Here is an 11,491-nt window from a genome sequence, read left to right as displayed (position 1 = left end):
ACACAAGGACATTTAAAAAGCATTGGAACAATATTCCCTATGTTCAAGACACTAGGGGAAAGACTGCACATGTTAAATGAAGACATGAGAGAAATAAAAAGGCCCAAGTAGAATTTCTAGAGACAAAAACTAGAGTATCTGAACTGAAAATACACTGTCTGGGATTAATTATAGATTAGATATAGCAGAGTAAGAATTAGTGAAGTTGAAGGCATAAAAATAGAAACTGTTAAAAATGAAGCACAGAGAGAAACTGATGAAAAAATGAACGGAATAACAGTGAGCTGCAAAACAACTTCGGTGGCCTATGTAAGTGTAATTGGAGTCCTTAAAGGAAATGGAGGGGACCGAAAAAAATATTTAAAGAAATAATGGTCAAAATATTTCCCAACATGATGAAACTGTAAAACCACAGATCTTAAAAGCTCAATGAAACCCAAACACAAGAAACATAAAGAAAACTACACCAAGGCATATCATAATCAAATGGATTGAAACCATTGATAAAGAAGAAATATTCAAAGTAGCCTAAGGGAGGAGGGAATACATTACATACAGAAGAAGAAAGATGGGGATGACTGTGGATTTTTTTGTCAGAAACAATTTAAGCTAAAAGACAAGAAGCAGCATCTTTAAAGTGCTGAAATGAAAAAACAAAAATCCATCAACCTGGAATTCTTTACCAGGAGAAAATATCTTTCCAAAATGAAGGCAAATAAGACTTTTTCAAACATACAAAAGCTGAATATCTCATCATGATCAGACCTGCACTATAAGAAATGTTACAATGAAATCCTTCAGGCAGAAGGAAAATTATAGCAGATGGAAATATGGATCTATACAAAGAACTGAAAAGTATTGAAATAGTAACTATATGGGTAAATATAATGACTTAAAATTATTATTTAAATATCTTTAAAAGATAATTGACTGTTTAGAGCAAAATAAAAATGTATTAAGGGCTTATAACATATATAAAATGTATAATGGTAGTAAAATGTATGATAGCTATACACAAAGGCCAAGAGGGGAGACATGAAAATATACCGTTCCTATACTATATGTGAAATGGTATAATACTACTTGAAGGTGGACTGTGACACATTAATGACATATACTATAAACCCTAAAGCAACCACTAAAAGAAGACAATGACTTACAGCCAATAAGTCAACAAAGGAAATGAAATGGACTTATAAAAAAATAATTTTAAAAAGGCAAAAAAAAAAGGAGGGAAAAAGAATAGAACAAATATAAAACAAGTGACAAAATGGCAGATTAAAACCCAACCATACCAATAACCACATTAAATGTAATAGTTTAAATACCCCAATCAAAAGGCAGAGATTCCTCAATCAGATAATAAAACCAAGTCACAACTATAGGCCACCTAGCAGAAACTCTTTATAAATAGAAAGACACATACAGGTGAAAAATAAAATAATGGGGAAAGATATATCATACTAACACATTTGAAAATAAAGCTAGAGTAGATATAACAATATCAAACAAAATAAATTCCAGAGCAGTGAGTATGAGCAGGTACAAAGAAGATCATTACATAAAGGAACATAACAACTCAAAAGCGTATGTACCTAAAACACGTGAAACAAAAACTGATAGAATAGCAGGAAGTAGACAAATCCACAAGAATAGTCATAGATTTTAACATCTTTCTCTAAATAATTGACAGAACAGGTATACGGAAAATCAGTAAGACTGTAGCAGGCTTGAATTACACAACCAAGTTGATCTCACTCAATTTCCAGAACACTCCACCCAACAACAGTAGAATACACATTCTTTTCAAGTGCACCTAAAACATTTACAAAGATCAACTATATTCTGAGCCATAAAGTAAATTTAAAACTTCAAGTCATACAAAGAATGCTCTCTGACCAAAATAGAATTAAATTAGAAATCAACACTAAAATGATGTCTGGAAAATCCCCAAACATTTGGAAACAATAACACAATTCTAAGTAACCTATGAGTCAAAGAAGAATTTTAAGTTACCAAGTGTTCTGAAGTGAATGAAAATGAAAAGCAACATAGCAAAATTTGTGAGAAGTGGGGAAAACCGTCCTTAGAAAGAAATTTATAGCACTAAAAGCCAATATAAGACAAGAAAAAATGGTCTTAAATCAATGATCTCAGCTTCCACCTTAAAAAACTAGGGAAAAAAAGAGCAAATAGATGCCAAAGTAAGCAGAAGAAAAGAAATAGTAAAGATCAGAGCAAAAATCAATGAAATAGAAACCAAAAGGCTAGAGAAAATAAATGAAACCTAAAGCTGATTCTTTGAGACCAATAAAATTGATAAACTGTTAACCAGATTGACAATGAAATAGAAACCAAAAGGCTAGAGAAAATAAAAGAAACCTAAAGCTAATTCTTTGAGACCAATAAAATTGATAAACTGCTAACCAGATTGAATAGAGACACACACACACACACACACACACACACACACACGCACACAGAGAAGATCCAAATTACCAACATGAGAAATAAGAGAGGTGACATCACTATAGATTTCACATGTATTAAAAGGATAAAAAGGAAATATTATGGACAACCTAATGCTAATATATTCAATAATTAGATGAAATGGATAGATTTCTTAAAAGATTAGCCATTACTCGCTAAGAAACAAACAGATAGCCAGAATAGCTCTATATCTATCAAAGAAATTGAATTTCTATTTAAAAACCTCCCCACAAAGAAAATTCCAGGGCCAAATTACTTCACTGCTGAACGCTGTGAAACATTTAAGGAGGAAATAATAGTAGTTCTACGCAAACTCATCCAGAGAATAGAAGAAAAGGGAGCACTTCTTAACTCATTGTTAAAGACCAGTATTATTTTGATGCTAAACCCAGGCAAAAATATTACAAGAAAAGTACAGACCAATATCCCTCATGAGCATAGATATGCATGGAATCCAACAAGGTGTTAAAAGGATAATGGGACTAATGACCAAGTGGGACTTATCTCAGAAATGCAAAGATAGTTCCGTATTGAAAACTCGATCAATGTAAGTCACTGTATGAACAAAAAGAAAGGAAATTGGGAAATCACAGAATGACCGAGAAGGCTGGAGAATCAGATTCAGAAAACGAAACAAAATAAAACAAACAGGCAGGAACAATGACAAAATCAACAACAAATGCAGGGCAGCAAGAACCATAGCTGGAATCATGCCCCCAACCCAACCTGTTGAGAACACCAATGCCACTCCTAGCACTGATGGCTGGACACTGCGGGGGTGGCTGCCAATGCTGTCCCTGAGGTCTGTAGGCTGTTGTTGTTAACTATGCCCCATCAGAATAAATTCACCATCCTTGCTGTTTTGAATGCCTGGTTCCAGCTCTGCAGCCCCAAGAGGGAGGTTCTGATTGGTCCAGCTGTCAGGAAGGCTGGAAAAGGAAGGATAAGGAGGGTGCTTAGTTGCCAACAATAGATCCATTCCACCTACTTCATGCAGGTGGGGACTTAGTAAAACAGATTAAATAACTCACAGAATTGTTGGGATTGTGAAAAACTAGGCTCTGGACTGAGTTTTCAGGAAAATAGCTGTAACTATACTGCAGAACTGGCCTAGTAGAGAGCTTTTGCCATGAATGAAGTCAGGAAGCTGCCACTCTTGCCTCTGATCGCAGAAAAAAAGCTGCCTCTACTTCCCCAGAAGTACCAGCCAGAAGAGATGGCCTAGGCCAAGGGCATTTCCTCAGGGAGCCCACTTCTGCATCGAACTGGTGTGTCTTTTTGTCAGAATGCAGATCACATCCTCAACCAGCAGCAGGGGAGGCTAGGAAATAAAGGGGAGTTGTTCATTTGATTTCACCAAAAGTAAAATGTGATGAGGGTTTACAAGAGATTTAAGAACCATGACTGAGCGCTGGGCTTTTTGTCTTTCAGTGGGAATTGATTGCTTCTCTCCCAACTTCATGCGGTGGGGAATTCCCCACCCTGAGGAAGGTGGTTCATCTGCTCAATGTACAAAAGTGACAGATGCCACTAGAGAAAGGCACTTTATTAATTCCATTTTGCAGATTGGAAACTGAGCTTCCCAGACATTTGGTCACTTGTGCAAGATCACAGTTTGAAGAACAAGCCTTTCTAGACATCGTCTGCTTGACCCCTCACAACTCAGTGTGGTAGATATTATTGCCCCTGTTTTATATAAGAGAAAAATGAGTATTATAGAAATCAATTAAAAAGCTAAAACTCCTGTGGCGCGATCATGCGACCCTACCATGATCTGCCTCTCCCATCCCATCACCTCATCCCAGTGAACCAAGGCATTTTATGACAACAGAACTCTCTAGAGCTCTGCGTGTAGGTATGCATGTTCACGTGCATGTGTGTACATGTGTGTGCTCATGCACGTGCAAATGCATATGTGTGTGTCCTTAATATCTTGTCCTGCACTAAGTTCAATGTTCACCGGATGAATCTGAGTGTCTTTGTCACTGACTTTCACCTGTCTTCTTTTCTTACTACAGACTCACTAAGGTGTATCCTAGAGTCCACCTGAGGTGCTGAGATCTCTGGGCCCCACTAGCTCTAACAATCTAAGAAGTGAAGGACCATAGGATGGGAAATGGAATGGCCTGGAATCTTCAGTCCGATCAGCATGCAAACAATTTATTTGTATGCACACGAGTTTAAGGCAGTAGTGTTGGAGATCCCGGGGTCAAATCATTTATGTCTGTAAATGATGCAAATTACTTTTGGTGGCTGGATCGAAAGTTGTTGGTTTTTTTTTTAAATAGGCTTTATTTGTTAGAGAAGTTTTAGAGACATAATGAAATTAAGCAGAAGATACAGAGATTTTCCATATATACCCTTGACTCCATATATCCATAGCCTCCCTTATTATCTCACATCACCCACTAGAGTGATACATTTGTTACAATTGATAAACCTACACTGGCACAACATTATCACCCAAAGTCCATAGCTTACCTTAGGGGTCACTCTTGGTACTGTATGTTCTATTGGTTTGGACAAATGTATATGACATTTACGCACCATTACGGTATCATACAGAGTAGTTTCGCTACCTGAAAAATCGTCTGTGCTCCTCTTATTCACCTCTCCCTCCCCGCAGCCACTGGCAACCACTGATCTTTTTACCATTTCCACAGCTTTGCCTTTTCCAGAATGTCACGTAGTTGGAATAATACAGATCATTATTTCCGATCAGCGTCTTTCTCTTAGTAATATGTACTTAGGTTCCTCCATGTCTTTTCATGACTCGATAGCTCATTTCTTTTTAGTGCTGAATAATATTCCATTGTCCGGATATACCAGTTAATTTGTCTATTCACCTATTGAACGACATCTTGTTTGCTTTCAACTTTTAACAATCACGAATAATGATAATGCTGCTATAAACATCCATGTGCAGATTTTTGTGTAAACATCAGTTTTTAGTTCAGCTGGAGCATGATTGCTGAATAATATGGAAAGAGTATTTTATTTTTGTAAGAAACTGCCAAAATGTCTTCTCAAGTGGCTGTACCATTTTGCAAACCCACCACCAATGAATGAGAGCCCTTATTGCTCCACATTCTTGCCAGCATTTGGTGCTGTCAGTGTTCTGGATTTTGGCCATTCTACTAGGTATGTGGTGGTATCTCATTGCTGTTTTAATTTGCATTTCCCTGATGACATATAATGCAGAGGAGTGAAACAGTTTTTAGCATTTCTTTGTGATGAGCTGACCCATGCTAGAGAGCGAATCAGCAATTCCACTCCTAAGAATAGACTTTAGAAAACATGAGCACAGATGCACTGGGGGACCTGATCAAGAATGTTCATAGCAGCGCTGTTCAGAACAGCCCCAAACTAAAATCGATCCGAACAACCCTTGAAAGGAGCATGGAAAATTAAATTGCTGACAAAGACGCTCTCCTTTGACCACATTTAATCAGGCTCCTGTTTGACCAGGCCTGACTTGGAGCTTCCCTCTGTCCTTGTAGAATGCAGTTTGAGTAAGAGTCTTGCTAAGTCAGGTTAGTGAAATTCTGCCACCCTTTGGCATCTGACCATCTTTGATATGTGATCAAATTCTTCATCCCTTACCAGGGCCTGCTTTTAGCAAGAACCCTGTGAGGTCAGTTTAGCCAGAATCCTCCCTGACCCCTGATGTTTGCTCTTAGCAGTTTTCCAACCACTGACCCCAACCCTGCTACTTGACTATAAATTCCCACTTGTCCTTGTGTTCAACATGGCGCTTGATCTGTATCCCCTACTACAAAGACCCATTGTAGTAGCCTTCCTTAAATAGAGTCTTCCTTACCATCTTTAACAAGTGTCATAAATAATTTTTTAACATTGTCTTTGTTCATCTAATGAACTATTATAAGCTATGACAATGAATGGGCTACACTTACATGTATCAACATGGATGAGTCTTGTTAATTCCAAAAAGCAAGTCCTAGAAAATGCAATATGGTATCTTTTAAGAAAGTTTAAAAAACAAGTAAAACTAAATAAAATAATGTTTAGGCACATAGAAGCCTAACTTTTCTCAAGTGTGTATACACACACACATACACACACGTACATATATATATACATATATATACACAAATATACATATATATGTGTGTGTGTGTGTGTGTGTGTGTGTGTGTGTGTATATATTTAAAACCCAAGAAAATGATAAAGGACAGTGGTTTTATATGAAAGGGAGGAAAAAAGATGGGCTAGGAAAGGAGCACATAGGGAGATGTAGGTGCTTTGGGTTAGATGGTGGGGTCATGGGTGTTTATTATATTATGAATAAATATATAAATAAATAAGGACCATGCATGGGCTAATGATGACAGTGTGTCATGAGCCAAAGAGTATAATTAATCCAATTCTCAGCATTCAATACATTAAATGAAAGAAAGAAAGAAAGAGAGAGAGAGAGAAAGGGAAGGGCAGGGAAGGGAAGGGAGGGAAGGGAAGGGAGGGAAGGGAAGGGAGGGAAGGGAAGGGAGGGAAGGGAAGGGAGGGAAGGGAAGGGAGGGAAGGGAAGGGAGGGAAGGGAAGGGAGGGAAGGGAAGGGAGGGAAGGGAAGGGAGGGAAGGGAAGGGAGGGAAGGGAAGGGAGGGAAGGGAAGGGAGGGAAGGGAAGGGAGGGAAGGGAAGGGAGGGAAGGGAAGGGAGGGAAGGGAAGGGAGGGAAGGGAAGGGAGGGAAGGGAAGGGAGGGAAGGGAAGGGAGGGAAGGGAAGGGAAGGGAAGGAAAGAGAAAGGGAGGGTGGGAGTAGAGCCAACCTTTCTTTCTTCCAACCTTTGGAATTTCTTTTCTTCTGCTCTGCCTTCAATCATTTATTCCATAAACATTTATTAGATGTCTACTGTGTACCTGTCCCTAGGCTGGATGCTGTGCCAAGAGCACTGGGATGAAATCAGACCTAGTCCTGCCCTAACAGAGTCACTATCTGCTATTGGAATCTGACAATTCCCAGAGGCTTTGCCAAGGGCTCCGACAGAGGTAAGGAGACAAAGTGCTGTAGAGCTCAGAGAGAGGCCCCTAACCTGCCCAGGGCTACTGGGGGAAGACTGTAGAGCTTGGTACTTTGAGAAATTAGTAAGATGAAAATGTAGGTGGGAGTACAAAGGCGATAGAAGTGAAAAGGCTCTGCCCTAGAAATGCTCACATCTCAGAGGCAGGGGGATGGCAGTGAGAGAGGCAACAGCAACAGTGGGACTTGGGCCCCTGAGAGAAGGAAGCACACAGGTTCGAGGGCATACGAAGGAGGGCATCACACTGGTCCTAGAGTGTCACTGAGTCTTCCTGGGGCAGGTCACATGCATACAGGCAGAGAGCTGAAGGGTGAATCAGTTACTCGGGGAGTTTGTACCAGGGAGAAAGGTCAGTGTGTGCAAAGGCCTGTGTCAGGAAAAAAGAGCTTAGTTCACTGGGGTTGCTTGGAGCGTCTCAGTGTGGCTTGACCCAGGGCACAGGTACGGGGAGTGAGACTAGTGCCCAGGAGCCAGATTCAGTTAAGAAATGGGAAAACCATCCTGTGGACCACGGGTTACCTCTGAGGGGAGTGGCAGGGACGACTTTTACTTTATGAAGACAACTCTGACAGAACAGAGGTGAGGAGCCCGCTGTAACCGCTGAACAAAGGGATGGCGGTGCCTGAGCCTTAGAAGAAGCAAGATCAGCGAGATGAACACTTTATGAGCAACACCACACTGTGGGCTGGGCTCCAATGGAAAGAGGGAGGGAGGCCAGAGACAGGCAGACCTCACTCACGCACCACCGCGCACATCCTTGGAGCAAGCTGCAAGCTCCAGAATTTCTCAGAACTGAGGATTTTCCTTGACTTCTGTTAAACGTGGTTGATAATTTTACAAGACAGAGGAGATCAAGGTTGCAATATCTAAAACCTGGTAAGTAGACTTTAAACCAAGCCCTATTGAGAGAAAAGGCAAGCAGCAGTGGGGTTTACATCTTTGTATTATTATAAATAGCAGTTCTGTACTCCTGACTGCATGGGCCTCTAATGGATCTTCTGCTCCAGACATGACTTCTCCTCAGCTCAAGAATTCCAAGAGTGCTGCAGGTCTTGGCATATTTTTGAGAACTACAAGGAAAACATTTATTGAGTACCTACTGTGTAACTCGCTACAAGAGATAACATTTATTGAGTACCTACTGTGTAACTCACTACAAGGGAGGTAACTCACTACAGGAAATTCTTCTATTCCCATGTTACAATGAGAAAGCTAAGACCCAAAGAGTCTGACTTAAAATTAAGCCCAAGGCTGCCTGGCTATGCTTATGAAATATTGTGCTTTCTTTTGAGTGAGCCTGGATAGTTCTTCGATGGTTTATTTTTTGAAACATCCTCGGACAGTTAAGAACATGTTGTATTAGTTATCTAGTGCTGCACAACAAATTATCCCAAAGTTTAGCAGCTTATGACAACAAACATCTACTCTCTTACAGTTTCTGTGTCAGCCTGGTTGAGTATCTGTGATTCAAGGTCTCTCATGAAATCACAGTCAAGATGTCAGATAGGGTTGCAGTCTCATATGAAGGCTTGGCTGTGGGGCGGGGATCCACTTCTAAGTTCACTCACATGGTTGTTGGCAGGCCTCAGTCCCCCACCACATGGACCACTCCACAAGGCTGTCTCAGGACCTGGCAGCTGGCTTCTCTCCATTGAGGTGATTCCAAAAGAGAGTAAGGGAGAGAGAGAGAAAAAAAAAAGGAGAGAGAGGGAGGGAGAGGAAAGGAGAGAGAGGGAGAGGGAGAAAGAGAGAGAGAGAGAGAGAGAGAGAGAGAGAGAGAGAGAGAGAGAGAGAGAGAATATGCTTAAAACAGAAGTCACAGTTTTTTAATAACCTAATCTTAGAGGCTGCTCGTCTCAATCTGAAGTTTTTTCATAACCAGAATATCCTGGCTTCTTCCAAAATGACAAGTTGTTCCCCTGATATCTATGGGCTGGAGTACTTTGGGGCCTCTAGGGACAACTGAGGTGCTGTTGTGGCCACTCCTTTGTGCCTGAGGCATAGTCTCATTTGGAGGGGCCATGTGGTGAACCTATCTGGAGCCCCCAAGGGAAGGAGGAGGTAGTTTCTCAAATTTTGGCCATTTCTCCCTTCCCACTTTTTCTTTGAAGCTGCTATGATGTTTCCCAGTGGAGGGGAAGCCACGGGCATCCCCTCATGTACCCCTTCAGCCAGATAGTTTGGGTCCAGGTGGAGAAACTATGAGCTTGAAAGCCTTTAAACTCACTTTTGCTTCTGATCTTCTTTCCTCAAATGTTCTTTTCTTGTTCCCCAACTATGTCCATCGCCCCCACAGTAGCTTGCTAAGTAGATAGATGCTCCAGGAGCTTCCTGATAAGGGTGAGGAAGGACTGCTGTGGAGGTCCCTGGAAATACAGTAAGTGTGAAGGGAGGTCAGAACTGCCACTCAGGTCAGTTCAACCACATTTACTCAGCATCTGTTCTGTGCTGGGCACAGGGGATCCAGGGATGTATAAAACACAGATACTTGCCTCTGGGAAGGAAGGTTCACAGTGTTAGGAGGGAGATAGACAAATCCAATGACAAAACAAACAGTAGAATGAGTGCAACAAATACTTGATCAATACACCCTTTTGCTACCTCATAGTGACTGCCCTGGTTTATGAAGCATCATCTTTTGCTTGGACTATTTCAGTAACTTCCAAGTTCGTTTTCTCCATCCATTCATTCTGCTGCTGAGAGATCTTTCTTAAATGCAAATCTGACAATGTCACTACCCTGGTTAAAGGTTTCCCCAACTGATCTTGGGGAAAGGCCAAACTCTTGAGATGGCCCCCAAGACCCTCGCCACTGTCTGTCCCTCCAGCTTCATTTCACCACCTCTGCTCACACTCCAGTTATACCATAGGCTCTTTGCTGTGGTAGGTACTTCCCTGTCCCTCTGCAGCCAGGAGCTAATTCGTGTAGCCACCTCCACTAAGGAGCATTCCTAGATTGCCCTTACCAGTCTGGGAAAGGAGGGCTGCCGCCTCCATCAAAGTATTTCCCTCACCGGGTTGGATTGTCTTTATTTGTCGGTGTCCCAGATGAAATGGGAATTCTGCAGCTAGGCTTTTTGGTGCTTGGCACAGAGAGGGCTGAGGTCAGACCAAACGACTGTGGAACGGAACTGAAGTCAACTCTGAGAGCACAGATGAGGGGCCCCATACAGGAACTTTCGATTTTCCCAAAGAAGCACATATGCTAGAAGCACCCTCTCCGCCTCCGCTCTGGCCACGCCCTCTCCCTTATCTCTCAGCTCAAGCTCGCTGAGCTGCGGGCCACCGTCAGCGATGGTAGCCCGCTGAGAAGAGACCCAATTTCCTGAGCCTAGGGAGGGCCGGGAAGGCTCCGTGAAACAAGTGCAGTATGAAATTAGACTTTAAGAGATCAGCTGGAGCTTGATCTTTAAAAATAAAAAAGTGCGGACGTGTTTCTGAGGAAGAGGATAGTAAACCATTCTCCTTCCCTGCTATTTCCACATGCTTGGGGTAAAGACTCCAAAGCTGCGATTGACTCTGGGTGTCTCCTCCCACTCAGGGGCACCCACCCTGGTGATCTTGGCGCGCTTGAATGAATGGGGGAGGACCCGCGCGCATGAATGAGTGCTGGAGGGAGGGAGTGCGCGGGCGAGCGGGAGGGTGAATGGCGACCGCGAGGCCGACTCGGCACAGGGGAGCCGGCGCGGGCTCCACTTCCCTCTCCCGCCAGCTGGTGGCCTCTGGAAGGTGGCGGCGCCGGCAGCGGCCGGAGCTGGGACGGGCCGGGGCGCGGGATGGTGGGGGAAGGGGCGTTCCCGGCGGCCGCGCCTTCCGCGGCTATTGGATTAGTGGCCTTCAGGGATGAGCTCAGCCGGATCGGCTTTCAGCTGCAGCCTCCGGGCCGGCCGGGAAGGCGGGGAGCGGGCGGCGGCAGAGGAGGGGGAGGCGGCGGCGCGTGCGGCGTCACGCGCGGCGCCGCGGCG

The sequence above is a fragment of the Pteropus alecto genome, unplaced genomic scaffold (genome assembly GCF_000325575.1).
Source record: "Pteropus alecto unplaced genomic scaffold, ASM32557v1 scaffold92, whole genome shotgun sequence".
Lineage (NCBI taxonomy): Eukaryota > Metazoa > Chordata > Mammalia > Chiroptera > Pteropodidae > Pteropus > Pteropus alecto.
Note: the sequence above shows the minus strand (reverse complement) of the source record.